This window comes from Nuphar pumila, chromosome 3 (assembly GCF_984573655.1).
Source record: "Nuphar pumila chromosome 3, dmNupPumi1.hap1.1, whole genome shotgun sequence".
NCBI lineage: Eukaryota > Viridiplantae > Streptophyta > Magnoliopsida > Nymphaeales > Nymphaeaceae > Nuphar > Nuphar pumila.
In genome coordinates, this window is record NC_143251.1 from 121,672,146 (window position 1) to 121,697,489 (window position 25,344).

Genomic DNA, 25,344 nt, shown 5'->3' on the forward strand with positions numbered 1-25,344 from the left:
CATTATAATAGGTGTCCACCTAGTAGGGGCTGAATTGGCATTTTATATTTTTATATTTTTTGTTTCTTAATATTTGGAATATAGTTGTTGGGACATTGAGATAATGGTATACTATCTTGACCATTTCTTTGCCCTCCTTTTCTCAATTAAAATCTTTTCAAGCTCCTATTATCCTATCATGCCCTTTGTTGTGCTTGACTTTTTTTTTGAATTTATAACTCATAGAACCGCAACGAGCACAAAGACATGGTAAGGCTCAGCTTGTCGTACCTACGGTAGTTGTGAAAATAACATGAACCCCCATGGCAAGGACCATTTGTAAAACCCTTTATAAAAAAATTTGTGTCAGACACGTGTCGGGCATGTGCCGAGGTTGGTCCACCGTGTCGGACCTGGATCCGAGCCCGACCCAGACACGCAACCCTGGTTCTTGAACCTTCAACCCAATTCCTTAAAGGATGTAGGCTGAGAGGGGTGAGGGGTAAAAAAACGGTGTCGCTCTCTCCGACTCCCATCTCTGTCACCCCCACTCCCCCTCCCACTTCTTTTTACAGCCACCCACCATACACATCCTGTCGAAGGCCTCTCTGGCGACCTCCCCTTCTCCCCCTTCTGGTAGGACACCAGCGACCCACCACATCCACCTCCTTTCTTCACACTGGTGCCTAAATTGACACCCCCTTCTGTCGCCCTCTTCCTCCTTGCATCAGGCAGACACCCCCGACAACCCCCAGGTACCCCCAAACCTTCTCCCCTCCTGTGGTTCCTTCTCTCTCCCTCGTGCCGCTTCGGTTCGACAGAGGCACCCTCGACGCTGGAGGTCTGGTGAGCCAGCTCCCTTCGCCCGCGGCCTCGTTGGAGGCCCCTTTCTCCAACCTCCTCTTCTTTTGTTTACCGAGATCGACACAGGCAACCTCGTCAATTGCCTCCTTGCCTCCCTTATGTGCTCTCGCTGGCGACCCTTGCTGACTACCTCCGCAGGTAACCTCTTCTCCCTTCTTCTTTTTCCTCTTTTTCGTCTCATCCTCCTTCTATCGAGCAAGGGGCAGAGCCCCCTGTCACAGTTTGTTTGTGTCAAGAAGGGGGGCGGAGCCCCCTGTCTTCATATTTCTTTGGTCGGCAGGGGGCTCCTCCCCCTTGCCTTTGCTTTTCTCCGGTCGACAAGGAGCTTAAACCCCTACCTTTGCTTTTCTCCGATCGATAGGGGGCTCCGCCCTCTGCCTTTGTCTTTTTCTTAGCCCTGTTGGCGCAGCAGAGGGGCTGGGTCCCTCCTTGCTGCGTTGCCTTCGCGGGGGAGGGGTTCCCTCTGTTGCAGGGGAGGGGTTGAGTCCCTCCCTGTGTTCCTGTTGGCGGGGAGTGGTCGAGCCCTCCCCATTCCATCTCCTGTCTCTCTGCTTTTGTTGGGCAGACAGGGGCTCGACCCCTGTCTTTGCTCCTTTCTAGCATGCAAGGGGCGAAGCCCCTGCCTCTGAGGCCTTTCGTCAGGCTGGCAGGGGGTCGAGCCCCTACCCCTTCGTGCCTCTATTGTTCGAGCATAAAGGGAGCAAGGCTCCCTGCCTCTACCACTTCGTGCTAGGCAGGGGTCTGCAGCTTTTCTGCAGGGAGCTGAGCCCCCTCCAGGCAGGGAGTGAAGCTCCCTGCCAACCCTCGCACCGAGTCTGGTCTGACAACCTCTGCGAGTCTTACCAGACTCGCCGCTTATTTTGATAATGGTGTACTAACTTTTTTGCATCGCAGGTTGCACGGCGAAGCCCTCTCGCACCCTATGGCCTAACCACATTCGCCCTTACACTTGCAAGTGTTCACAGAACCACAACCCCTCAAGGTAGGAAAAAGTTGCACAAAAGACAATAAACAACCTTAAATTAAGCAATTAAAACTTAAAATGACAAAAGAAAGGATTATGAACAATATGTATACGTATATCTATATATGTACGCATTTAACTCGAGGATGCGATTTCAAGATGTTTATTCTTTTTACTTGTATCTTTTTATTGCTTTCAGTTGTTGTGCTTTCTGTGCCCAAGCTTTTATTTTCATATTTACTTTCTGTCTTTACTTTCTTGTCTTTACTTTCCCGCATCACTTTATCTAACCAAGCTTTTATTTTCTATCTTTTTACTTTTTTATATTTTTCTTTATGTTGCCTCGTGCCTTATGCACTACGACTTTTACTTTCTGCTTTTAATTTTTATACTTTTCTTTTTGTTGCATCGCTTTATGCACCAAGGCCTTTCTTTTTCTGTCTTACTTTCATGCATTTTACTTTCCTGTTGTTGTCGCACTTTATGTACCCAGGCTTTGATTTTTTGTCTTTCTTGCTCACATTTATGCTCCTGCATTTATTTCACATCTATTTTTTCTATGTATTGTTTCATCCTTACCCTGTTGCCACACTTTGTGCATATGTTTTGCTCTTGCATGTGTCTTGTTCTTTGTCGTCGCGTTTTGTGCAAAGGCTATGCTCTTGCATTTTACTTGCTTATGTTTAATCGAAGTATGACTTCGTGCCTCGCAAGTCACCTTTCGCACTTGCTTAGCCAATGTACAATTTTTGTACCTCGTGCATTGCTTACACATTGGTTAGCTTGTATATTTGGGTGGTCGAGGTATGATTTCATACCTTGTATGTTGCTTACGCATCTTACCCTCAATGTGCAGCTTCACACATCAAGTCTTGCTTCTTGTTTCGTCGTTGCACTGTACAAGCTTGCTCTTTGTTAGCTTGCTCTTTGTTGTGTGCAGCTTCGAGCATATTCCATCTCGTTCATTTGTTTTAAAAGACACGACGCACACTTATGCACTTAGGTTCTCCAAAAATGATAATTTTTAAGCGCAAACCTATTTTCAAAATGCATATTTTTGTAAAACAGATTTTGAAAGCCTTTTGTGAGATAGCGATTGAATCTCTCAAATTGATGTACTTAAGAGAATTGTCTTATAACTTCAGTTTGAGTTTCTGATGCAACTCAAATAACCTTATTTAGGGGCACGTGGGTGGGTTGGGCGAAGGTTTTATTAAGGAACCTGCACCATCACTAGATTGTTGTTACATCACTTCTGTTGGGAGGCTTTATTAGGTCGTTTTGTCGCTTCCTTTGCGAGATTTTGTTGTTGGGTTTCTTTTGAATAATCCATGACCCGCTTTTCGTAGTTGTACTTTTAGATATATAAGATATGTTTAGAATACGAGGAGTAAGATGAGAGGTCTTTAATAACCACGAAATGTGTTTTGACACTATTGTAATCATGTAAAGTTGTTGATCTCCTAACAGGCAAGAGGCTCGTGACGGTCTAAAGGATCAAAGCATGACAAGTTTTAACTTGAATGATTATACCATGTCTTTTTGGCAAAACATTGTTTTTGGGATTTTCTATAATAAATCCATACCTCTCTCATTGTAGTTATACTTTTGAATAGGTACGATGCGTACTACAATGAGTATGATGAAAAGTCTATGTTTACCTCAAACATAAAATGACACGTGTTTGAGACAACAAAATGGTGACATTTTTACCCGCACAATAAGTTAACCCCTCTCATCGTGGTTGTACTTTTGAACATGTTCCTAGCGTACTGCAGTGAGTAGGATAAGAGGTGTATGGTTGCCTCAAACGTGCAATGGCATGTATAAATCACCTAATGATGATGGTTTTGCCTTTACAGGCAGGATGCTCGAGAGGGTCTAACAGGCCAGGGCATGTAGAATGAGGTGGCGGTTAAGAAACCCTCATCGTGCTCATTCAACCCGCTGACTCCAGCCAATAGAGATGACAGAATAGTACAAAACTCTGATGCACATGTCATTAACAATTATTTCGAGCAAAAGACTCAGCTTCCCCAGTCATCAGGGTTAGGAGAAATGGGCTACAAAAGTTAGCTTTCAGGCCACTTCTGTAAATTTTCGAATGCATCTACGAGCCACCTATGCCTTTGGAGATTTACTCTCTTGGTCACTGGTTGTCACCTTAAGAACGGACTCAGCCAGTCAACCGGGACATCATAAAACACAACATAATAAATCCTTGGACCGGTCTCGACTCTTTTTACGTTTTGTGTCTTACACATACCTGCCTTGCCAGCTAATATCAAAACATAAGTTAACACGTTCACCTTATTTAAGACGTGTGAGATGTGATGTGACGTGACTTATTTGTTTGCTCTGCATTCAATGTACTGCTCGTTGAACTATGTCTAGTTAATTGAACTCCTTACGCAGTAATTAACTGCCCATATTGGTTAAATGCTTATGATTTTAGCATTATGTTAGTCATTATATGATTCATGTGACTTACATTACTACTTAAGTGAACTATTTTAGTGCATGTCATAATGTAGCACTTGTAAGCTCAAGTCACTTATGACGAATGTAATCGCTTGTCTTATACATTAATTACATCTTCTAATTAATATTATTATTATCTTATAATTGTTTATTGCAAGAAACTTATAAACTTGTTGTACAATGTCTTACATCTCATGATTAATGTATTTGTTTGCTATAAAATTGTGTGCTTTGTGTGAAATTACCTCTTTTCTTGTAATGATAAATAACTCAATGGATTTTAAAGTTAATTGCTTTATCGAAAAACTTTATTTATTTGCATACTCAATTATTCATGTTGAAAATAGTTAGTCATGCTCAATATAACTCATTTCTAATTATAATTGCTTATTCCAGTTGTATATTGCCTTACTTGTAGACCTAACAGTTTTTCGTAGTCAGGTGATGTTTCGAACTACGATAACAATATAACATTATGAGACTCTTTATCTGACATTTTGCTCCAAAGTTATACAAAGGTTTTCTTAAAAATCTCTCTTTTGTACAAGTCTTAAACTATTAAAAATTGCATTGTCATAATCTATTTGTTTTCTTAAACATATAAAGTTTTAAATATGCTTGTGAAGGAAAGTTTGCATTGTAACGCACCTAAGGTCTATTGACTTGTTATTTCAAACACTATTTTCCGATGAATTACAGTTTTAAAAACTTTAAAAACAAATTGTGATAAATAACATAAATAGCGGAAATCGCTCAGAATAGTTTGCTTATCTCTGCTCAAAGAACAACCTTTGAAAGTTGTTCTCGTACAAGAGCTGTCAGAAGAAGCGTTGATCATCATGGCCAATAAAAAAATGCAAAAAACGACATAATTTAGAAAGATATCCCAAGAGAAGAAGGAAATTAATTGGGGAGAAAAATAGAAAGAAAAATAAGAAATGGATCATAAATTGCTTATCTCTGCTCAACGGACGATCCACAAAAGATCATTCTTATACAAGAGGTGATAAAACAAACATTTCATTAACCAGTTGAGCGAAAATCTAAGCAACCATTTGGATAACATATAATAAACAATAGAGACACACTAAGAAACCATTTGCAAAACAAACAATAAACTAAAACACAACCAATTAAAAATGGGATAATGGTATACTCTCTTTACGATTTCTATGCCCCCTTTATCTCAATTAAAATCTTGTAAAACTCCTCTTTTTCGATCATGCCCTTTGTTTCCCCAACCATTAAAAGAAATAAAGACAAAGGAAAAATAAACTGAATAGAAGGAAAATAATGAAAAAATCATTTTCTTAACACAAAAATGGCACAAGATGTTACATCTTCCCATCCAACAAATATTAGCCCAAACAAATAAGGAAAAGTGATATTACAAATAAAAAAAATTGGAAAACAAACTTGTAATTTGGTTAAAAGCTTAAAAACATTATAGAAAATGGGTCAGATAGTCGCTTTCATGTGCTCAAGGAACAACTTCAAGAGATAGTTCTCATACAAGAGGTGTCAGAAGAAGCAATAATCATCATGGTCATATCATAAACAAAAGAAAAACAAAGAAAAATAGCGAGAGATAATGTAAGAAAGATGCCACATGAAAACATGAAACAAAATGCGAAAAATAACAAAATACAAGAAATCGCTCAGAACAGTTTGCTTATATCTGCTCAAAGAACAAGCTTTGAAAGTTGTTCTCGTACAAGAGGTGTCAGAAGAAGCATTGATCATCATGGCCAATAAAAAAATGCAAAAAAAAAGGCATTGCTCAACGGACGATCCACAAAAGATCATTCTTATACAAGAGGTGACAAAACAAACATTTCAATAACCAGTTGAGCGAAAAACTAAGCAACCATTTGCCTAACATAAAATAAACAAGAGAGACACTGTAAGAAACCATTTGCAAAACATACAACAAATAAAAGAAAAACAAAGAAAAATAGCGGGAGATAAAGTAAGAAAGATGCCACATGAAAACATGAAACAAAATGCGAAATTAACAAAAATACAGGAAATCGCTCAGAACAGTTTGCTTATATCTGCTCAAAGAACAAGCTTTGAAAGTTGTTCTCGTACAAGAGGTGTCAGAAGAAGCATTGATCATCATGGCCAATAAAAAAATGCAAAAAAAAAGGCATTGCTCAACGGACGATCCACAAAAGATCATTCTTATACAAGAGGTGACAAAACAAACATTTCACTAACCAGTTGAGCGAAAAACTAAGCAACCAGTTGCCTAACATATAATAAACAAGAGAGACACTCTAAGAAACAATTTGCAAAACATACAATAAACTAAAACACAACCAATTAAAAATGGGATAATGATATACACTTTTTACGAATTCTCTGCCCCCTTCTTCAAAATTAAAATCTTTCAAAACTCATGTTTCCTATCATGCCCTTTGTTCCCCCAATCAATAAAAGAAATAAAGGGAAAGGAAAATTAAACTGAATAGAAGGAAAATAATGACAAAATCTTTTTCTTAGCACAAACATGGCACAAGATGTTACATCTTCCCATCCAACAAACATTAGCCCAAAGAAATAAGGAAAAGAGATATTCCAAAAAAAAAAACTTGCAAAACAAACTTGTAATTTGGTTAAAATCATAAAAAGATTATTGAAAATGGGTCAGATAGTTGCTTGCATGTGCTCAAGGAACAACTTCAAGAGATAGTTCTCATACAAGAGGTGTCAGAAGAAGCAATAATCATCATGGTCATATCATAAATAAAAGAAAAATATAGAAAAATAGTGGGAGATAATGTAAGAAAGATGCCACATGAAAAACATGAAACAAAATGCGAAAAATAACATAAATAGAGGAAATTGATCAGAACAGTTCGCTAATCTCTGCTCAAAGAACAAGCTTTGAAAGTTGTTCGCGTACAAGAGGTGTCAGAAGAAGCATTGATCATCATGGCCATTAAAAAAATTCAAAAGAAAACATAATCTTACAAAGATGTCACAAGAGAAGAAGGAAATTATATGGAGAGAAAAATAGAACAAAGAAAAATAGGAAATGGATCATAAATTGCTTATCTCTGCTCAACGATCGATCCATAGAAGATAATTCTTATACAAGAAGTGACAAAACAAACATTTCATTAACCAATTGAGCGAAATACTAAGCAACAATTTGCATAACATATAATAAACAAGAGTGATGCAGAAGGAAACCATTTGCAAAACATACAATAAACTAAAACACAACCAATTTCTCTACACCCTTTTTCTCAATTAAAATCTTTTCAAACTCCTATTTTCCTATCATGCCCTTTGTTCCCCAATCATTAAAAGAAATAAAGGGAAAGGAAAATGAAACTGAATAGAAGAAAAATAATGACAAAATCCTTTTCTTAACAAAAACATGGCGCAAGATGTTACATCTTCCCATCCATCAAACATTAGCCCAAAGAAACAAGGAAAAGTAATAAACCAAATAAAAGCACTTGAAAAACAAACTTTTAATTTGGTTAAAACCTGAAAAGATTATAGAAAATGGGTCTGATAGTCGCTTGCATGTGCTCAAGGAACAACTTCAAGAGATTGTTCACATACAAGAGGTGTCAGAAGAAGCAATAATCATCATGGTCATATCAGAAATAAAAGAAAAACATAGAAAAATAGTGGGAGATAATGTAAGAAAGTTGCCACATGAAAAACATGAAACAAAATGCGAAAAATAACATAAATGAAGGACATCACTCAACAGTTTGCTTATCTCTGTTCATAGAACAAGTTTTGTAAGTTGTTCGCATACAAGAGGTGTCAGAAGAAGCATTGATCATCATGGCCAATAAAAAAATGCAAAAGAAAACATAATCTTACAAAGATGTCACAAGCGAAGAAGGAAATTATATGGGGAGAAAAATAGAACAAACAAAAATAGGAAATGGATCATAAATTGTTTATCTCTGATCAACGGACGATCTATAGAAGAACATTCTTATACAAGAGGTGACAAAACAAACATTTCATTAACCAGTCGAGCGAAATACAAAACAACCATTTGCATAACATATAGTAAACAAGAGAGACACACTAAGAAACCATTTGCAAAACATATAATAAAATAAAACACAACCAATTCAAAATGGGAAAATGGTATAATATCTTGACCATTTCTTTGCCCCATTTTTCACGGTTAAAATTTTTTCAAACTCCCCTTTGTTCCCCCACTCATTAGAAGAAATAAAGGGAAAGGAAATTTTAAATGAATAGAAGGAAAATAATGACAAAATCCTTTTCTTAACAAAAGCATGGTGCAACTTGTTACATCTTCCCATAGAACAAACATTAGCCCAAAGAAATAAGGAAAAGAGATATTCCAAACAAAAACACTTGAAAACAAACTTTTAATTGGGTTAAAATCTTTAAAAGATTATAGAAAATGGGTCAGATAGTCGCTTACATGTGCTCAAGGAACAACTTCAAGAGAGGTCAGAAGAAGCAATAGTCATCATGGTCATATCACAAATAAAAAAATATATAGAAAAATAGCAGAAGATAATGTAAGAAAGATGCCACAAAAAAACCATGAAACAAAATGCAAAAAATAACGTAAATGGAGGAAATCGCTAAGAACAGCTTGCTTATCTCAGCTCAAAGAACAAGCTTTGAAAGTTGTTCTGGTACAAGAGGTGTCAGAAGAAGCATTGATCATCATGGCCACTAAAAAATGCAAAAGAAGACATAATCATAGAAAGATGTCACAAGAGAAGAAGGAAATTATATGGGGAGAAAAATAGAACAAAGAAAAATAGGAAATGGATCATAAATTGCTTATCTCTGCTCAACGGACGATCTATAGAAGATCATTCTTATACAAGAGGTGACAAAACAAAAATTTCATAAACCAGTACAGAGAAATACTAAGCAACCACTTGCCTAACAGATTATAAAAAAGAGAGACACACTAAGAAACCATTTGCAAAATATACAATAAACTAAACCACAACAAATTAAAAATGGGATAATGATATACTCTCTTTAGGATTTCTCTGTTCCCATTTTCTCAATCAAAATCTTTTAAAACTCCTATTTTTCTATCATGCCCTTTGTTTCCCCAATCATTAAAAGAAATAAAGGAAAAGGAAAATTAAACTGAATAGAAGGAAAATAATGACAAAAATCCTTTTCTTAACACAAACATGGCACAAGATGTTACATCTTCCCATCCAACAAACATTAGCCCAAACAAATAAGGAAAAGTGATATTCCAAATAATAATACTTGGAAAACAAACTGGTAATTCGGTTAAAACCTCAAAAAGATTATAGAAAATAGGTCAGATAGTCGCTTGCATGTGCTCAAGGAACAACTTCAAGAGATAGTTTTCATACAAGAGGTGTCAGAAGAAGAAATAATCATCATGGACATATCATAAATAAATAAAAAAATATAGAAAAATAGCGGGAGATAATGTAAGAAAGCTGTCACATGAAAACAATAAAACAAAATGCAAAAAATAACAGAAATGGAGGAAATCGCTCAGAACAGTTTGCTTATATCTGCTCAAAGAATAAGCTTTGAAAGTTGTTCTCGTACAAGAGGTGTCAGAAGAAGCATTGAACAACATGGAAAAAAATGAAAAAGAAGACATAATCATAAAAAGATGTTACAAGAGAAGAAGGAAATTATATGGGGAGAAAAATAGAACAAAGAAAAATAGAAAGTGGATCATAAATTGTTAATCTCTGATCAACGGACGATCTATAGAAGATCATTCTTATACAAGAGGTGACAAAACAAACATTTCAAAAACGAGTTGAGCGAAAAACTAAGCAACCATTTGCATAACATATAATAAACAAGAGAGACACACTAAGAAACCTTTCGCAAAACATACAATAAACTAAAACACAACCAATTGAAAATCGGAAAATGGTATACTATCTTGACCATTTCTCTGCCCCCTTTTTCTCAATAAAAATCTTTTCAAACTCCTATTTTTCTATCATGCCATTCGTTCCCATATCATTAAAAGAAATAAAGGGAAAGGAAAATTAAACTGAATAGAAGAAAAATAATGACAAAATTCTTTTATTAACATAAACATAGCGTAAGATGTAACATCTTCCCATCCAACAAACATTAGCCCAAAGAAATACGGAAAAGTGATATTCCAAATCAAAACGCTTGAAAAACAAACATGTAATTTGGATAAAGATTATAGAAAATGGTTCAGATAGTCTCTTGCATACGCTCAAGGAATAACTTCAAGAGATTGTTCTCATACAAGAGGTGTCAGAAGAAGCAGAAATCAACATGGTCATATCACAAATCAAACAAAAATATAGAAAAATAGCAAGAGATAATGTAAGAAAGATGCCACATGAAAACCATGAAACAAAATGCGAAAAATAACATAAATGGAGGAAATCGCTGAGAACAGTTTGCTTATCTCTACTAAAAGAACAAGCTTTGAAAGTTGTTCTCGTACAAGAGGTGTCAGAAGAAGCATTATCATCATGGCAATAAAAAATTTGCAAAAGAAGACATAATCATAGAAAGATGTCACAAAAGAAGAAGGAAATTATATGGGGAGAAAAATAGAACAAAAAAAATAGGAAATGGATCATAAATTGTTTATCTCTAATCAACGGACGATCTATAGAAAATCATTCTTATATAAGACCTGACAAAACAAACATTTCATTAACCAGTTGAGTGAAATACTACGCAACCATTTGCATAACTTAAAATAAACAAGAGAGACACACTAAGAAACCATTTGCAAAACATACAAGAAACTAAAACACAACCAATTAAAAATGAGAAAATGGTATACTATCTTGACCATTTCTCTGCCCCCTTTTTCTCAATTAAATTATTTTCAAACTCCTATTTTCCTATCATGCCCATTGTTCCCCAATCATTGAAAGAAATAAAGGGAAAAGAAAATTAAACTGAATAGAAGAAAAATAATGACAAAATCCTTTTCTTAACACAAACATGGCGCAAGATGTTACATCTTCCCATCCATCAAACATTAGTCCAAAGAAATAAGGAAAAGTAATAATCCAAATAAAAGCACTTGAAAAACAAACTTTTAATTTGGTTAAAACCTTAAAAAGATTATAGAAAATGGGTCTGATAGTCGCTTGCATGTGCTCAAGGAACAACTTCAAGAGATAGTTTTCATACAAGAGGTGTCAGAAGAAGAAATAATCATCATGGTCATATCATAAATAAACAAAAAAATATAGAAAAATAAAGGGAGATAATGTAAGAAAGATGCCACATGAAAACCATGAAACAAAATGCGAAAAATAACATAAATGGAGGAAATCGCACAGAACAGTTTGCTTATTTGTGCTTAAAGAACAAGCTTTGAAAGTTGTTCTCGTACAAGAGGTGTCAGAAGAAGAATTGATCATCATGGCCATAAAAAAATGCAAAAGATAACATAATCTTACAAAGATGTCACAAGAGAAGGACATCATACGGGGAGAAAAATAGAACAAAGAAAAATTGGAAATGGATCATAAATTGTTAATCTCTGATCAACGTGACGATCTATAGAAGATCATTTTTATACAAGAGGTGTCTAAAAAAATTCATTAACCATTTGCATAACATATAATAAACAAGAGAGACACTAAGAAATCGTTTGCAAAACATATAATAAACTAAAACACAACCAATTAAAAATGGAATAGTGTTATACTATCTTGACCATTTCTTTGACCCATTTTTCTCGGTTAAATTTTTTCAAACTCCCCTTTGTTCCCCCATTCATTAAAAGAAATTATGGGAAAGGAAATTTTAAATGAATAGAATGAAAATAATGACAAAATCATTTTCTTAACAAAAACATGGTGCAACTTGTTACATCTTCCCATCAAACAAATATTAGCCCAAAGAAATAAGGAAAAGAGACATTCCAAATAAAAACACTTGAAAAACAAACTTTTAATGTGGTTAAAATCTTAAAAAGATCATAGAAAATGGGTCAGATAGTCGCTAACAAGTGCTCAAGGAACAACTTCAAGAGATAGTTCTCATACAAGAGGTGTCAGAAGAAGCAATAATCATCATGGTGATATCACAAATAAAAGAAAAACATAGATAAATAGTAGGAGATAATGTAAGAAAGATGCCACATGAAAACCATGAAACAAAATGAGAAAAATAACATAAATGGAGGGCATCACTCAGAACAGTTTGCTTATCTCTGCTCAAAGAACATGCTTTGAAAGTTGTTCTCGTACAAGAGGTGTCAGAAGAAGCATTGATCATCATGGACAATAAAAAAATGCAAAAGAAAACATAATCTTACAAAGATATCACAAGAGAAGAAGGAAATTATATGGGGAGAAAAATAGAACAAAGAAAAATAGGAAATGGATCATAAATTGTTAAACTCTGATCAACGGACGATCTATAGAAGATCATTTTTATACAAGAGGTGTCAAAACAAACATTTCATTAAACAGTTGAGCAAAATACTAAGCAACCATTTGCATAACATATAATAAACAAGAGAGACACAGTAAGAAACCATTTGCAAAACATATAATAAACTAAAACACAACCAGTTAAAAATGGAATAATGGTATACTAGCTTGACCATTTATTTGACCCATTTTTCTCGGTTAAATTTTTTTCAAACTCCCCTTTGTTCCCCCATTCATTAAAAGAAATTATGGGAAAGGAAATTTTAAATGAATAGAATGAAAATAATGACAAAATCATTTTCTTAACAAAAACATGGTGCAACTTGTTACATCTTCCCATCGAACAAACATTAGCCCAAAGAAAATAGGAAAAGAGACATTCCAAATAAAAACACTTGAAAAACAAACTTTTAATTTGGTTAAAATCTTAAAAAGGTCATAGAAAATGGGTCAGAGAGTCGCTAACATGTGCGCAAGGAACAACTTCAAGAGATCGTTCTCATACAAGAGGTGTCAAAAGAAGCAATAATCATCATGGTCATATCACAAATAAAAGAAAAATATAGAAAAATAGCAGGAGATAATGTAAGAAAGATACCACATGGAAACCATGAAACAAAATGCGAAAAATAACATAAATGGAGGAAATCACTCAGAACAACTTGATTTTCTCTGCTCAAAGAACAAGCTTTGAAAGTTGTTCTCATAAAAGAGGTGTCAGAAGAAGCATTGATCTTTATGGCCACAAAAAATGAAAGGAAGACATAATCATAGAAAGATCTCGCAAGAGAAGAAGGAAATTATATGGGGAGAAAAATAGAACAAAGAAAAACAGGAAATGGATCATAAATTGTTTGTCTCTAATAAAGCGACGATCTATAGAAGATCATTCTTATACAAGAGGTGACAAAACAAACATTTCATTAACCAGTTGAGTGAAATACTAAGCAACCATTTGCATAACATATAATAAACAAGAGACACACACTAAGAAACCATTTGCAAAACATACAATAACCTAAAACACAACCAATTAAAAATGGGATACTGGTATACTTTCTTGACCATTTTTTAACACCGTTTTTCTCAATTAAAATCTTTTCAAACTCCCCTATGTTCTCCCATTCATTAAAAGAAATAAAGGGAGAGGAAAATTAAAATGAATAGAAGAAAAATAATGACAAAATCCTTTTCTTATCAAAAACATGGTGCAAGATGTTACATCTTCCCATCCAACGAAAGAAATAAGGAAAAGAGATAATCCAAATAAAAACACTTGAAAAACAAACTTCTAATTTGGTTAAAAACTTAAAAAGATTATAGAAAATGGGCCACATAGTCGCTTGCATGTGCTCAAGGAACAACTTCAAGAGATATTTCACATACAAGAGGTGTCAGAAGAAGCAATAATCATCATGGTCATATCATAAATAAAAGAAAATCATAAAAAAATAGTCGGAGATAATGTAAGAAAGATGTCGATTGAAAATCATGAAACAAAATGCGAAAAATAACATAAACAAAGGAAATCGCTCAGAACAGTTTGCTTATCTCTGCTCAAAGAACGTGCTTTGAAAGTTGCTCGCCTGCAAGATGTGTCAAAAGAAGCATTGATCATCATGGCCATTAAAAAATGCAAAAGACATAATCTTAGAAAGATGTGACGAGATATATGGGGAGAAAATAGAAAATGGATCATAAATTGTTTATCTCTTCTCAACTAACGATCCATAGAAGATCATTCTTATACAAGAGGTGACAAAACAAACATTTCATTAACAAGTTGAGCGAAATACTAAGCAACCATTTGCATAACATATAATAAACAAGAGAGACACACTAAGAAACCATTTGCAAAACATATAATAAACTAAAACACAACCAATTAAAAATGGGATAATGTTATACTATCTTGACCATTTCTTTGACCCATTTTTCTCGGTTAAATTTTTTCAAACTCCCCTTTGTTCCCCCATTCATTAAAAGAAATTTTAAATGAATAGAATGAAAATAATGACAAAATCATTTTCTTAACAAAAACATGGTGCAACTTGTTACATCTTCCCATCAAACAAATATTAGCCCAAAGAAATAAGGAAAAGAGACATTCCAAATAAAAACACTTGAAAAACAAACTTTTAATTTGGTTAAAATCTTAAAAAGATCATAGAAAATGGGTCAGATAGTCGCTAACAAGTGCTCAAGGAACAACTTCAAGAGATAGTTCTGATACAAGAGGTGTCAGAAGAAGCAATAATCATCATGGTGATATCACAAATAAAAGAAAAACATAGAAAAATAGTAGGAGATAATGTAAGAAAGATGCCACATGAAAACCATGAAACAAAATGAGAAAAATAACATAAATGGAGGGCATCACTCAGAACAGTTTGCTTATCTCTGCTCAAAGAACATGCTTTGAAAGTTGTTCTCGTACAAGAGGTGTCAGAAGAAGCATTGATCATCATGGCCAATAAAAAAATGCAAAAGAAAACATAATCTTACAAAGATGTCTCAAGAGAAGAAGGAAATTATATGGGGAGAAAAATAGAACAAAGAAAAACAGGAAATGGATCATAAATTGTTTGTCTCTAATAAAGCGACGATCTATAGAAGATCATTCTTATACAAGAGGTGACAAAACAAACATTTCATTAACCAGTTGAGTGAAATACTAAGCAACCATTTGCATAACATATAATAAACAAGAGACACACACTAAGAAACCATTTGCAAAACATACAATAACCTAAAACACAACCAATTAAAAATGGGATACTGGTATACTTTCTTGACCATTTTCTAACACCGTTTTTCTCAATTAAAATCTTTTCAAACTCCCCTATGTTCTCCCATTCATTAAAAGAAATAAAGGGAGAGGAAAATTAAAATGAATAGAAGAAAAATAATGACAAAATCCTTTTCTTATCAAAAACATGGTGCAAGATGTTACATCTTCCCATCCAACGAAAGAAATAAGGAAAAGAGATAATCCAAATAAAAACACTTGAAAAACAAACTTCTAATTTGGTTAAAAACTTAAAAAGATTATAGAAAATGGGCCACATAGTCGCTTGCATGTGCTCAAGGAACAACTTCAAGAGATATTTCTCATACAAGAGGTGTCAGAAGAAGCAATAATCATCATGGTCATATCATAAATAAAAGAAAATCATAAAAAAATAGCCGGAGATAATGTAAGAAAGATGTCGATTGAAAATCATGAAACAAAATGCGAAAAATAACATAAACAAAGGAAATCACTCAGAACAGTTTGCTTATCTCTGCTCAAAGAACGTGCTTTGAAAGTTGCTCGCCTGCAAGAGGTGTCAAAAGAAGCATTGATCATCATGGCCATTAAAAAATGCAAAAGACATAATCTTAGAAAGATGTGACGAGATATATGGGGAGAAAATAGAAAATGGATCATAAATTGTTTATCTCTTCTCAACTAACGATCCATAGAAGATCATTCTTATACAAGAGGTGACAAAACAAACATTTCATTAACAAGTTGAGCGAAATACTAAGCAACCATTTGCATAACATATAATAAACAAGAGAGACACACTAAGAAACCATTTGCAAAACATATAATAAACTAAAACACAACCAATTAAAAATGGGATAATGGTATACTATCTTGACCATTTCTTTGCCCCATTTTTCTCGGTTAAAATTTTTTCAAACTCCCCTTTGTTCCCCCATTCATTAAAAGAAATTATGGGAAAGGGAATTTCGAATGAATAGAATGAAAATAATGACAAAATCCTTTTCTTAACAAAAACATGGTGGAACTTGTTACATCTTCCCATTGAACAAACATTAGCCCAAAGAAATAAGGAAAAGAGACATTCCAAATAAAAAAACTTGAAAAATAAACTTTTAATTTGGTTAAAATCTTAAAAAGATTATAAAAAATGTGTCAGATAGTCGCTTACATGTGCTCAAGGAACAACTTCAAGATATTTTTGTTCCCATACAAGATGTTTCAGAAGAAGCAATAATCATGATGGTCATATCACAAATAAAATAAAAACATAGAAAAATAGCGGTAGACTATGTCACACGGACTCGACTAGGGAGGCACCGCACCCGAGTCAACACACCCCGACACGGGTGCGGCTTCGGAAACGGCTCGGACTCAGTCAACGAGTCAAGGCCGAGTCCGTCCTTGTTTTGGACTCGGTCAACGTTGACTTAGTCCAAAAATGTCCATTTTTAAGGCAAAAAACAAAAAAAACTGATATTTTTATATAATTTTAAATATATATATATAGCATGAGTCTCAAACATAAGCCCCAGAAAAAATTTCCGGGGCCCGCGCCGTGGGGAGCCCCCGGACCCCCCTTTCTACAAGGGCAAAAGTACAATTGGAAAAGTTTGTAAAACATTCATGCTGGTCCGAAACTTTAGAGGACAATATCCACATATATGTGCACATTGGATATATTATTTATATATATATATATTAAAAATATCTATATATATCTATATAGCCGAGTCCCCATGTCCAACATTTTTAAAATTGTGCCGCACCCGTGTCGCACCCGCACCCATGTGACATAGGCAGTAGATAATGTAAGAAAGATGCCACATGAAAACCATGAAACAAAATGAGAAAAAATAACATAAATGGAGGAGATCGCTCAGAATAGTTTGCTTAGCTCTACTCAAAGAACAAGATTTGAAAGTTCTCGTACAAGAGGTGTCAAAAGAAGCATTGATCATCATGGCCATTAAAAAAATGCAAAAGAAGACATAATCTTAGAAAGATGTCACAAGAGAAGAAGGAAATTATATGGGGAGAAAAATAGAACAAAGAAAAATAGAAAATGAATCATAAATTGTTTATCTCTGCTCAACGGATGATCCATAGAATATCATTCTTATACAAGAGGTGACAAAACAAACATTTCATTAACCAGTTGAGCGAAACATAAAAGATAACAACAGTAACAGGAGTTCTTCTTCCCCTTTAGTCCAGAAAGAAAGAAAAGAAAAGCTAGACTGATAACAAGAGGAAGTGTCTCACATTCAGAGACCAGCAAATAGTTTGTATTTTCTTTATCTTATTCTAAGCAAGAAACAAAGGATCACTAATAATGAAAACTTAGCAATAAACCTCCGAAGAAAGAGCTAATTATATAATTTAATCATCTGTGGGCTGTTCTTGAAACACATACAATCTTATTTTAATCTTACAACTGATGGCACTGTATACTATGCCACCCGCATGTCGAGATGTCTAGGTTTTATGTACATGTACCACAAGTGTGGGCCCAACAATGTGAGAATAATGAGCTATTGATATAGTGAACAGAAGGATTGCTACCGAGCCCTACAAAATCGATACCTTAGCTAGAAGCCTAATTAATAAAAAAATAACTCGATCGATCCTTGATTTCACTCATCAGATATACAATCCTTTTCTTGTTCATGGAGAAAGAGGGCATCTGAATTCAAAGGATCACAAGATTGAAGTGTCATTCTCCATCATCAGTGAGCAACCAACTCATGTACTCATCCCCGTTATCCAGCACCAAGCTCAAGTCCTGGGGAACGACTCTCTTGGTCAATAGAATCTCTACCGTCACAACCTCCCTCCTCCTTCCACCTCTAGGCTTTGATAGGAAACTCTCATCAGATTCCACGAAATCTTCATGTAGGGATCACACGCTCGATTATAGATCTCAATATAGGGACTACTCATAGTACACGATGACGATGCTGAACTAGCGAAATACACTGAAGGTATGAAAAGCACTTGCAAACAATTTTGATTCAAAGCAACACAATTGAAATGAATGAAATAACATAAAACATAAAGCTCTGTAGCGATGATGATGCCAAACAAAAAAGCTCAGCACCCAAATGGCCGAATTGGGCAATTCATGTTTGGGGATTAGATATTCAATACATTTGCAGTGCCTAAGTCTAACAACAATTTTTTCGTACGTTATCAAATTGTGCAATTCATGTTTGAAGAATAACACAATTAATGGCATTGCAATGTCTACCATTTAACAACATGAAATGTATATATTGACACTTCGATGACATAGGTACCATATCACTCTTGTACGTTTTGACAAGTGTGTTCAAGATATGCAAAAAAAACATATTAAACATTTGGGTTTTGAGAAGACCAGTAAAAATGCTCAGATACAACTAATAGACAATATATAGGATGCGAATCATAAAAACAAAGATGAGTACCCTTCATTATCCTTTGGACGAGACCGCATCCGAGATTCCCTACTTGCTGATTGAAGATTTGCTCTTGGCCGAAGCATTCTCCTACGTTGTTGAACCCCATAACCAAATGCTTTTCTCTCCCTTTCGGTAGCCCTATCCCCAACAAATACATCATCTGATTCTTTTTCACAAGACCTGTCACGTTTTTCTTGTGTATCTCCTTCAGTATCTTGATCTCTTTCCTTCTTCATGTCTTTGGAATCCCTTTCACCATCCTACCATATGTCAAATTCTTTCGTTCGACGAAGAGGGGAGAAGAGAGACAGCCGACGGAGAGGGGATCTAGCAGAGGAGGCTATGGGGAGACGCTCCAGCGCTGAGCAGAAGAGGGACGCACGCTGAGTCTCAGGGGAGACGCTCCTCCGACATGCTAAACCCGTGTTCGGTAGCAGGACGGGGGACGGAGAGGGGAGCGGGAGAGGGAGAGGAGAGGGATTCGACCGAGAGGGGAGCGGGAGAAGGAGAGGGAGAGAGAGAGAGAGGAAAAAAGGGAAGATTCGGCGGAGAGGGGAGCGGGAGAGGAAGTGAGAGGATAGGGATTCGAAATCCCCAAATGCAATGTTCTAAGTACATTGTATTCACGCCGCCGTTGGATCTAAACGAGATCCAACGGTATACATCATTTAGCACATTTAGCATTAAAGTCATTTAGCACATACTCATTACTCACTCTCCCTTTATATATAGAGAGAGGGGTTGGTGGCTGCTAACCACTTTTCTAGCTAACTGCGGTGTTAACCGGGCTTTCCAAGGATTTTTTCATGGATTACTGAAATATGACCGTACACATGTGTTTGGCACGGTCAATTTACTAGGAAACAACATTTTTTTTTAAAAGGTGAACTGGGGATAGTCTGACTCCTACCGGTTATACAACAATACCATTGAGATTTGAAAGGATCATGTTTTTTTTATGAAAAACATGATCTTCTAATCTTTGAATATTTAGAAAAGTCTTTAACCTTTTGTTTTTTTAACTTTATAAAAACCTACCTATAGAAATACGGAATCAAGCATGTAGAATGAATTTGTACAATTAGATTTAAGGGAAACATGAGAAACCCTTCCAAAGCAGAGTTAGCACAGCGGTTAGCAACTACTACCTTCTCGTATATGTGTCCGTGCAGAGCTGTGATTAAAGAAAAAAGGGAAAAGAAAGACGTGTTTGGGATGGCTACAAGTGGATGGACAAGCATATTGATGGCTCATTTAGACAAAACTATCACTACTTTCATATACATTGATGCGATTATACCAACAATATCATGGATCCAAGTACACGGTATTCAAGCATCGTAGATTCGCTGACATTAATCTGAAGAGCTTAGTGTTCCTCAGATCATAGAGGGGAAGGGGATCGTGTGTGGATTGAGTTATCCTGTATGGCATTTTCATCTTTTCCTGGAGTTGTAGTGCATCTTCCACTGTCTTGATCACATGATCAAAGCATACATAACGTCCGCCTGCACCTCTATGCATGTCCTCATAGACCATGACGTGCGCCTTTGCCACTTTGCCAACACTTGCAGTAGCCACCAATCCACATGTGAACATTTCTTGGGCACCTGCATACGGCATGAGATCAGATGCTTGCATGCTCTTGAGATGAATTATGATATGTTTGGATGCAGATGCTTGGTGTCTCAGGGCAATGCTATCTGGTTTTTGAGATCTTGGAGACAATTTTGGAATTGTTGGTTAAAATGTTGGCGTTTGTTTAGTAGCTAAACAGGTCATGGCTGTATTGTAGGTCAGAAAAATGGGCATATATGTGAGATTTTTCTTGTCTAGTTGGGGTACAACTATGGGAACTAGAACCGAGGCTTAAACTTGGCCATGCTTCATGTGGTGCCTAAACACAAAATTGTCTTTGATTAAAGACGTGGATATGATATATGTATTTAGTCCATATCTGACATAATTGAGATGGAGGATAAACGCTGATTTTAACACACACGTTTGTAAGCAAGAAAAACTCTTGTAAGAAAAGAAAATTTTGCCTATGAAAAGTTTTGATTATGATAATTTTTTTTAGATAAGAAGATCTTTAAAAAAATAAGAGGGAGATGATGGTGGAGCTTGTTTGGCATGATTTTTTGGGAGGTGAGTGATAGTGATTGGTGGCATAGCTTCACCGACATGGTTTTCTAAGTAGGTGATGATGGGTGATGGTGGAGCTTCTTTGGCACGGTTTTCTAAGAGGTAAGTGGCAGTGAGATGGATGGTGGTGGTGATGGATGGTGGAAAATCACCGTGGAGAGGGCAGGTTTCGGAAGGCGGGTGATGTTGAGATGAATGGCGGTGCCGGAGCTTTGCCTCGCCGAAGCCATTTTTCAGGAGGTGGGTGATGATGGGTAGTATTAGTGATGGTGAGATGGATTGGGGTGATGGATGGTGAAAAAATCATCAAGGGTGGGTGAAATGGATGGTGTTGGTAGTGGCGGAGAGATGGATGGTGGTGGTATTGAGATGGAGAGAGAGAAAGAGACCACCAAATTTTCCTCTTACTCCACCCCCGTATAAAAAAAGTGTTTTTTAGAAAAACTCTAAAATAAAATTTTTCTCCCGTTTGGAAAGGTCAGAAAAATAGTAAGAATTTTTCATTTTATATCACTTTTCCTACTTCTTTCTCACTTTCAAACGTGACCTAAGTGACCTATGTTCCTAAGCAAGTTTCTCGTCATAAAAAAGAAAAATCTATGTCAATTCTAAAGTATTTCACTACGAACAGGATATTCCAGGAAATGAACAAAATGTAATATAAGGTTAGTACCTTTGAGATATGCAATGGATCCGGTGGAATTACTGTCATAAAAGCCTGGCCCCGTAATAAGTGCTGGGCAAATGGTGGCTAGATTCACATTCATTTCTTGAGCTTTCCTCCAAGCAGTCTTCTCTGCCATGGTCTTACCTAATGCAAGCCAAAGCTGCCACATTCAACATGATACTGTAAGCACCAAAAAGGATTAAAAAAAAAGACTTGATTTGAGCACCAACTTAAAGTGCCAAGATATTTATTTGAACAGCTCACTGTCAAGCAAATTGCTTGAATATGAAGATTTGGGTTCACATTGTTAAGAAAGCAATTGTCACTAAACTTTATCAGACAGAATGGACTGTGGCGGGGGTGTGGGACAAGGTCTCCACCCCCGCCCCATCTCAAAATCCTGCCTCCATCCCAGCACGAGTTTCAATTTTAACCTCCAACCCCGCTTCAGGTCCTTCATCCCCCGTCCAAATGGGGTGAGGGGGGCAGGGCCCTGTTTTCCCTCTGTTCACTGCCATCCTTAAAGAATCATTGGGGACAGAGTGTGGCAGGGCGGGGCCCCATTTTTCGTCGGTAAGTCCATCCCTGCACGGGTTTTGATTTTAACCTCCATTCCTGCCTCCATCCCCCATTTCATGTCCTCCATCCCTGGTCCAAACCGGGTGAGGCGGGGCGGGCTCAGTTTTCACCCGGTCCACTGCCATCCCTAGTTGAGTAGTAGTTATTTATCACTGTATACATTCATATACATATTGTATATGCTTACCTTCTTTTGTCTGCATAGACTTTCTTGGCTCCAACAACTCTCATCTACGATGGGTCCAAAGTCTGGATCGGTGGTGGGCTTCCATATTTATGCCAACAATGAAGACGTACACACGCATTTTCTCACAGATGATGTCCTGGAGCAGGCCTCGATCACCTTCTCAGCAGCCTTCGCCTCCAAATCAGCCAAATGTTTCTGCGTTCATTTTTGTACAATATCAACTCAATACAATGGTGTATAAACTGGCAATCAACACTTCATGATGGCAACCATGTCTCTAGCTAGTACCGGAGCTTAAAGAAACATTTTCAAAGTAAAGGTTAAAAACAACACTTTATATGGATCTTAATCATTAATTAATTTCATGTCGCTATTTGACAGCTTCATTGAAAATATGGGTTGTGAAATATCTCTTCACAAAACATGACTCTTTTTGAAATATTGGGAGAAAACAGATTTCTAAATAGAATTATTAACATAACGATTGTTAGGACAATGAAAGTTTTCTTATGAGAGATGACAAAGTCATACGACCAAAAGAGGATGGCAGTTTTTTTCTTTTTTTTGATAGGCTGCACACAAAGATAAAATGGCCACTGACACTCTACATCAAAACTACAATACTCACATTGGTCATAGCAAGGGCCAATTGTGAAATGGCTTATATTCAATCCTGACTGCACAACTCACTTGGGAACCGTGCATCTCACTTGAAAACCATGAGCATGGGTCCACACACATCATCATCAGATGAGATGTTTGGTGGAGACATGTTTGCAGTGCCCTGTGATTCTTGATTTTTATCAAGATCTTGTGGTTGTAAATCACAACCTCAACTCGAAAAGTACAAGTTGTGATTGTGATATGCAGCTTTGATCGCTTTTGCATTGAATATTGTAAAAGTTGGTCACAAGATTGACCCAGTGACCAACAATGACAGCTTTTACATGTCTCAGCCTCACTGGGCCTTCGTTGTGGGAAAATTTAGCCATTAGAGGTTTTCCATAGAACCATGTGGTCAGAAGACTAAAAAGACAACACTCTGGATCAGGTGCAATCACAATTGTACAAATGCAATATGCTGCTTCACCTGAGTGCCCTCCATCAATATGCCGCTGCACCTGAGCGCCTTCTATCGGCTGTACAACAGCAGATGGAGGGCGTTCAGGTGCAGTGGCACATTCCTTTTGTGCAAATCTGGCCTCTGAGCCTCAAGAGGGCAGCCCATCTCACACGCCATCATCACTCCCGCAAGAAAGGATCCTTCAAACGATGGATGCATGAAACACTTTCTCATGACTTTTATATCCTTGAGATTGAAATCATAGGAGAAAAAAAAGGAGACATACTGTGTATCCTGAGATGCCCGCTGCATCAACAAAAGCAGAGGTGTGAAAGACCCCATGACATCCATCGAAAGGCTGCACACAGGCTCTCTATCTCCATCACCTTTGCCACCACTATCTGCACTCTGTTCCTTGCCGTAGCAAGCACCTCCATTTCACTAAGTTTCTCCAGATGCTCTATATGAGAACCAATCAATAGTGAGTGTTACCAAAAAAAAGAAGAAGAGGGAGCGAATTAAGTGTTCCTCGAAAGAGAGCAGAAAGGCTGAAAAATGAAGAGAAGCATGAATTTGAACACAGGCTCTAGGAGCAACAGAGGACTTAAACAAACTAATTAAACACTGTTTGAAAACATATTCTCGAGAGCAGATCCAGTGATCGTCAGGCCACACAAAACACAGAAAATCGCTGCCCGGTTTCTGTGTTTGTGTTGTCTCACAGAAAATCGATACACACAGCAGCGATTTTCTGTGTTTTGTGTGGACCGAGTACTTTGTTAAAGGGATGATATGATGATACCTTCATTGTCCACCCCAAGACGCACGCGGTAGCCCTGCAGAAGAAGCTCCCCGGCAATCGATAGGCCCAAATAGGAGATGCCACTTGTTACGCACACCACCTTCTCCCTGGACTCGACGGCTTGAGCAGCTATCAGATCTTGTTCAGCAGGCTTCCTTCGGATGGTCTGCGTGATCATGAGCTTCATCTCTTCCATCTCGGCCTTTAGGCTCTCCATTGTCCTGATGATCCCCATGCTTATTTCCTTCCTTAACACCAATTTTCTCTGCTACCAACTTTCTCAGCTGATAAGTTTCTGCCAATGGCCTTATGTAGGAGTTAAAAAAAGGCCCCTCAATCCAAAGAGTTACGCAGAGGGCTTTTTCTTCAACCCTATGAAAATTTCAGCAGAAAGAAAAGTCTTGAGAGAGAGAGAGAGGTTCTCGACATATATAACACCGGATTTGTACTTTCCTAGAAATTCAGTATTCCCAAAAATTCAAAAATAGTGGCAGCCTTGCATGGTAAACACTACAATTATAAAGGGGAAAGTGTTTGCCACCCCCCTGGACAAGGAAACACGGCCCTTTTCAACTGTATTCTTTCCTCATAAAATATGATTATTTAAGAGTTGAAAATTTGGTATATCGTAGGCTAGGCTGCTATTTTTTAATTTCCAGAAAATCCGAAAAAATATTATTTATGAGTCGGTTTCTATCTGGCAACTTTTTTTTACCAACAGGGGCTCCGCTTGCCTGGTAAGACTCGTAAGAGCAGGGACGTTGCAAGTTCAAAACATAATAGTATCAACGGGAAGGGGTCTGACTAACCCCAGCTTTCCTTTAAAAAAAAAAAAAGAGGTCACTTCTTATGCAGCCACGCAGCTGCACTGCTGATCACCATCTTACTTTCTTATGCAACATGAGAATTAACATCTATTTTTTTAATTACTTAAACATTATTTATGTAACATGATTACTTTCTTATGCAACATGGGATAA

General features: G+C 36.6%; 24 non-coding genes and 1 pseudogene across 25 annotated transcripts; all 25 read right to left on the minus strand.

The window, feature by feature from the left end:
* Window positions 1–5,038: 5,038 nt before the first annotated feature.
* On the minus strand, window positions 5,039–5,133 carry LOC149843520 (small nucleolar RNA snoR1). Its single transcript, XR_016431244.1, has one exon. It is a non-coding gene; the product is annotated as a small nucleolar RNA snoR1 (small nucleolar RNA).
* Window positions 5,134–5,743: 610 nt separating this feature from the next.
* On the minus strand, window positions 5,744–5,836 carry LOC149843521 (small nucleolar RNA snoR1). The gene has a single exon (XR_016431235.1). It is a non-coding gene; the product is annotated as a small nucleolar RNA snoR1 (small nucleolar RNA).
* Window positions 5,837–5,943: 107 nt separating this feature from the next.
* LOC149843522 (small nucleolar RNA snoR1) lies at window positions 5,944–6,038 on the minus strand. Its single transcript, XR_016431233.1, has one exon. It is a non-coding gene; the product is annotated as a small nucleolar RNA snoR1 (small nucleolar RNA).
* A 281-nt stretch (window positions 6,039–6,319) lies between these two features.
* Window positions 6,320–6,414, minus strand: LOC149843523 (small nucleolar RNA snoR1). Its single transcript, XR_016431234.1, has one exon. It is a non-coding gene; the product is annotated as a small nucleolar RNA snoR1 (small nucleolar RNA).
* A 520-nt stretch (window positions 6,415–6,934) lies between these two features.
* Window positions 6,935–7,027, minus strand: LOC149843524 (small nucleolar RNA snoR1). Its single transcript, XR_016431232.1, has one exon. It is a non-coding gene; the product is annotated as a small nucleolar RNA snoR1 (small nucleolar RNA).
* A 109-nt stretch (window positions 7,028–7,136) lies between these two features.
* Window positions 7,137–7,231, minus strand: LOC149843525 (small nucleolar RNA snoR1). Its single transcript, XR_016431258.1, has one exon. It is a non-coding gene; the product is annotated as a small nucleolar RNA snoR1 (small nucleolar RNA).
* Window positions 7,232–7,809: 578 nt separating this feature from the next.
* LOC149843526 (small nucleolar RNA snoR1) lies at window positions 7,810–7,902 on the minus strand. Its single transcript, XR_016431243.1, has one exon. It is a non-coding gene; the product is annotated as a small nucleolar RNA snoR1 (small nucleolar RNA).
* A 109-nt stretch (window positions 7,903–8,011) lies between these two features.
* LOC149843527 (small nucleolar RNA snoR1) lies at window positions 8,012–8,104 on the minus strand. Its single transcript, XR_016431256.1, has one exon. It is a non-coding gene; the product is annotated as a small nucleolar RNA snoR1 (small nucleolar RNA).
* Window positions 8,105–8,884: 780 nt separating this feature from the next.
* On the minus strand, window positions 8,885–8,979 carry LOC149843528 (small nucleolar RNA snoR1). Its single transcript, XR_016431264.1, has one exon. It is a non-coding gene; the product is annotated as a small nucleolar RNA snoR1 (small nucleolar RNA).
* A 616-nt stretch (window positions 8,980–9,595) lies between these two features.
* Window positions 9,596–9,686, minus strand: LOC149843529 (small nucleolar RNA snoR1). The gene has a single exon (XR_016431246.1). It is a non-coding gene; the product is annotated as a small nucleolar RNA snoR1 (small nucleolar RNA).
* A 110-nt stretch (window positions 9,687–9,796) lies between these two features.
* On the minus strand, window positions 9,797–9,891 carry LOC149843530 (small nucleolar RNA snoR1). Its single transcript, XR_016431257.1, has one exon. It is a non-coding gene; the product is annotated as a small nucleolar RNA snoR1 (small nucleolar RNA).
* A 598-nt stretch (window positions 9,892–10,489) lies between these two features.
* On the minus strand, window positions 10,490–10,582 carry LOC149843531 (small nucleolar RNA snoR1). Its single transcript, XR_016431259.1, has one exon. It is a non-coding gene; the product is annotated as a small nucleolar RNA snoR1 (small nucleolar RNA).
* A 109-nt stretch (window positions 10,583–10,691) lies between these two features.
* LOC149843532 (small nucleolar RNA snoR1) lies at window positions 10,692–10,785 on the minus strand. The gene has a single exon (XR_016431262.1). It is a non-coding gene; the product is annotated as a small nucleolar RNA snoR1 (small nucleolar RNA).
* Window positions 10,786–11,397: 612 nt separating this feature from the next.
* Window positions 11,398–11,490, minus strand: LOC149843533 (small nucleolar RNA snoR1). The gene has a single exon (XR_016431249.1). It is a non-coding gene; the product is annotated as a small nucleolar RNA snoR1 (small nucleolar RNA).
* A 110-nt stretch (window positions 11,491–11,600) lies between these two features.
* On the minus strand, window positions 11,601–11,695 carry LOC149843534 (small nucleolar RNA snoR1). The gene has a single exon (XR_016431254.1). It is a non-coding gene; the product is annotated as a small nucleolar RNA snoR1 (small nucleolar RNA).
* A 565-nt stretch (window positions 11,696–12,260) lies between these two features.
* LOC149843535 (small nucleolar RNA snoR1) lies at window positions 12,261–12,353 on the minus strand. Its single transcript, XR_016431253.1, has one exon. It is a non-coding gene; the product is annotated as a small nucleolar RNA snoR1 (small nucleolar RNA).
* A 109-nt stretch (window positions 12,354–12,462) lies between these two features.
* On the minus strand, window positions 12,463–12,557 carry LOC149843536 (small nucleolar RNA snoR1). Its single transcript, XR_016431255.1, has one exon. It is a non-coding gene; the product is annotated as a small nucleolar RNA snoR1 (small nucleolar RNA).
* Window positions 12,558–13,155: 598 nt separating this feature from the next.
* LOC149843537 (small nucleolar RNA snoR1) lies at window positions 13,156–13,248 on the minus strand. Its single transcript, XR_016431240.1, has one exon. It is a non-coding gene; the product is annotated as a small nucleolar RNA snoR1 (small nucleolar RNA).
* A 109-nt stretch (window positions 13,249–13,357) lies between these two features.
* Window positions 13,358–13,452, minus strand: LOC149843538 (small nucleolar RNA snoR1). The gene has a single exon (XR_016431266.1). It is a non-coding gene; the product is annotated as a small nucleolar RNA snoR1 (small nucleolar RNA).
* A 584-nt stretch (window positions 13,453–14,036) lies between these two features.
* LOC149843539 (small nucleolar RNA snoR1) lies at window positions 14,037–14,129 on the minus strand. The gene has a single exon (XR_016431260.1). It is a non-coding gene; the product is annotated as a small nucleolar RNA snoR1 (small nucleolar RNA).
* A 754-nt stretch (window positions 14,130–14,883) lies between these two features.
* On the minus strand, window positions 14,884–14,976 carry LOC149843540 (small nucleolar RNA snoR1). The gene has a single exon (XR_016431265.1). It is a non-coding gene; the product is annotated as a small nucleolar RNA snoR1 (small nucleolar RNA).
* A 109-nt stretch (window positions 14,977–15,085) lies between these two features.
* On the minus strand, window positions 15,086–15,180 carry LOC149843541 (small nucleolar RNA snoR1). The gene has a single exon (XR_016431242.1). It is a non-coding gene; the product is annotated as a small nucleolar RNA snoR1 (small nucleolar RNA).
* A 587-nt stretch (window positions 15,181–15,767) lies between these two features.
* On the minus strand, window positions 15,768–15,860 carry LOC149843542 (small nucleolar RNA snoR1). Its single transcript, XR_016431247.1, has one exon. It is a non-coding gene; the product is annotated as a small nucleolar RNA snoR1 (small nucleolar RNA).
* A 1,494-nt stretch (window positions 15,861–17,354) lies between these two features.
* Window positions 17,355–17,446, minus strand: LOC149843543 (small nucleolar RNA snoR1). Its single transcript, XR_016431251.1, has one exon. It is a non-coding gene; the product is annotated as a small nucleolar RNA snoR1 (small nucleolar RNA).
* A 2,705-nt stretch (window positions 17,447–20,151) lies between these two features.
* On the minus strand, window positions 20,152–24,689 carry LOC149843544 (cinnamoyl-CoA reductase-like SNL6; annotated as a pseudogene). The gene is made up of 5 exons (XR_016430986.1): window positions 24,365–24,689; window positions 23,849–24,022; window positions 22,500–22,694; window positions 21,740–21,893; window positions 20,152–20,531 (listed from the first exon to the last, which is right to left on the minus strand). The product of XR_016430986.1 is annotated as a cinnamoyl-CoA reductase-like SNL6 (transcript).
* Window positions 24,690–25,344: the final 655 nt, after the last annotated feature.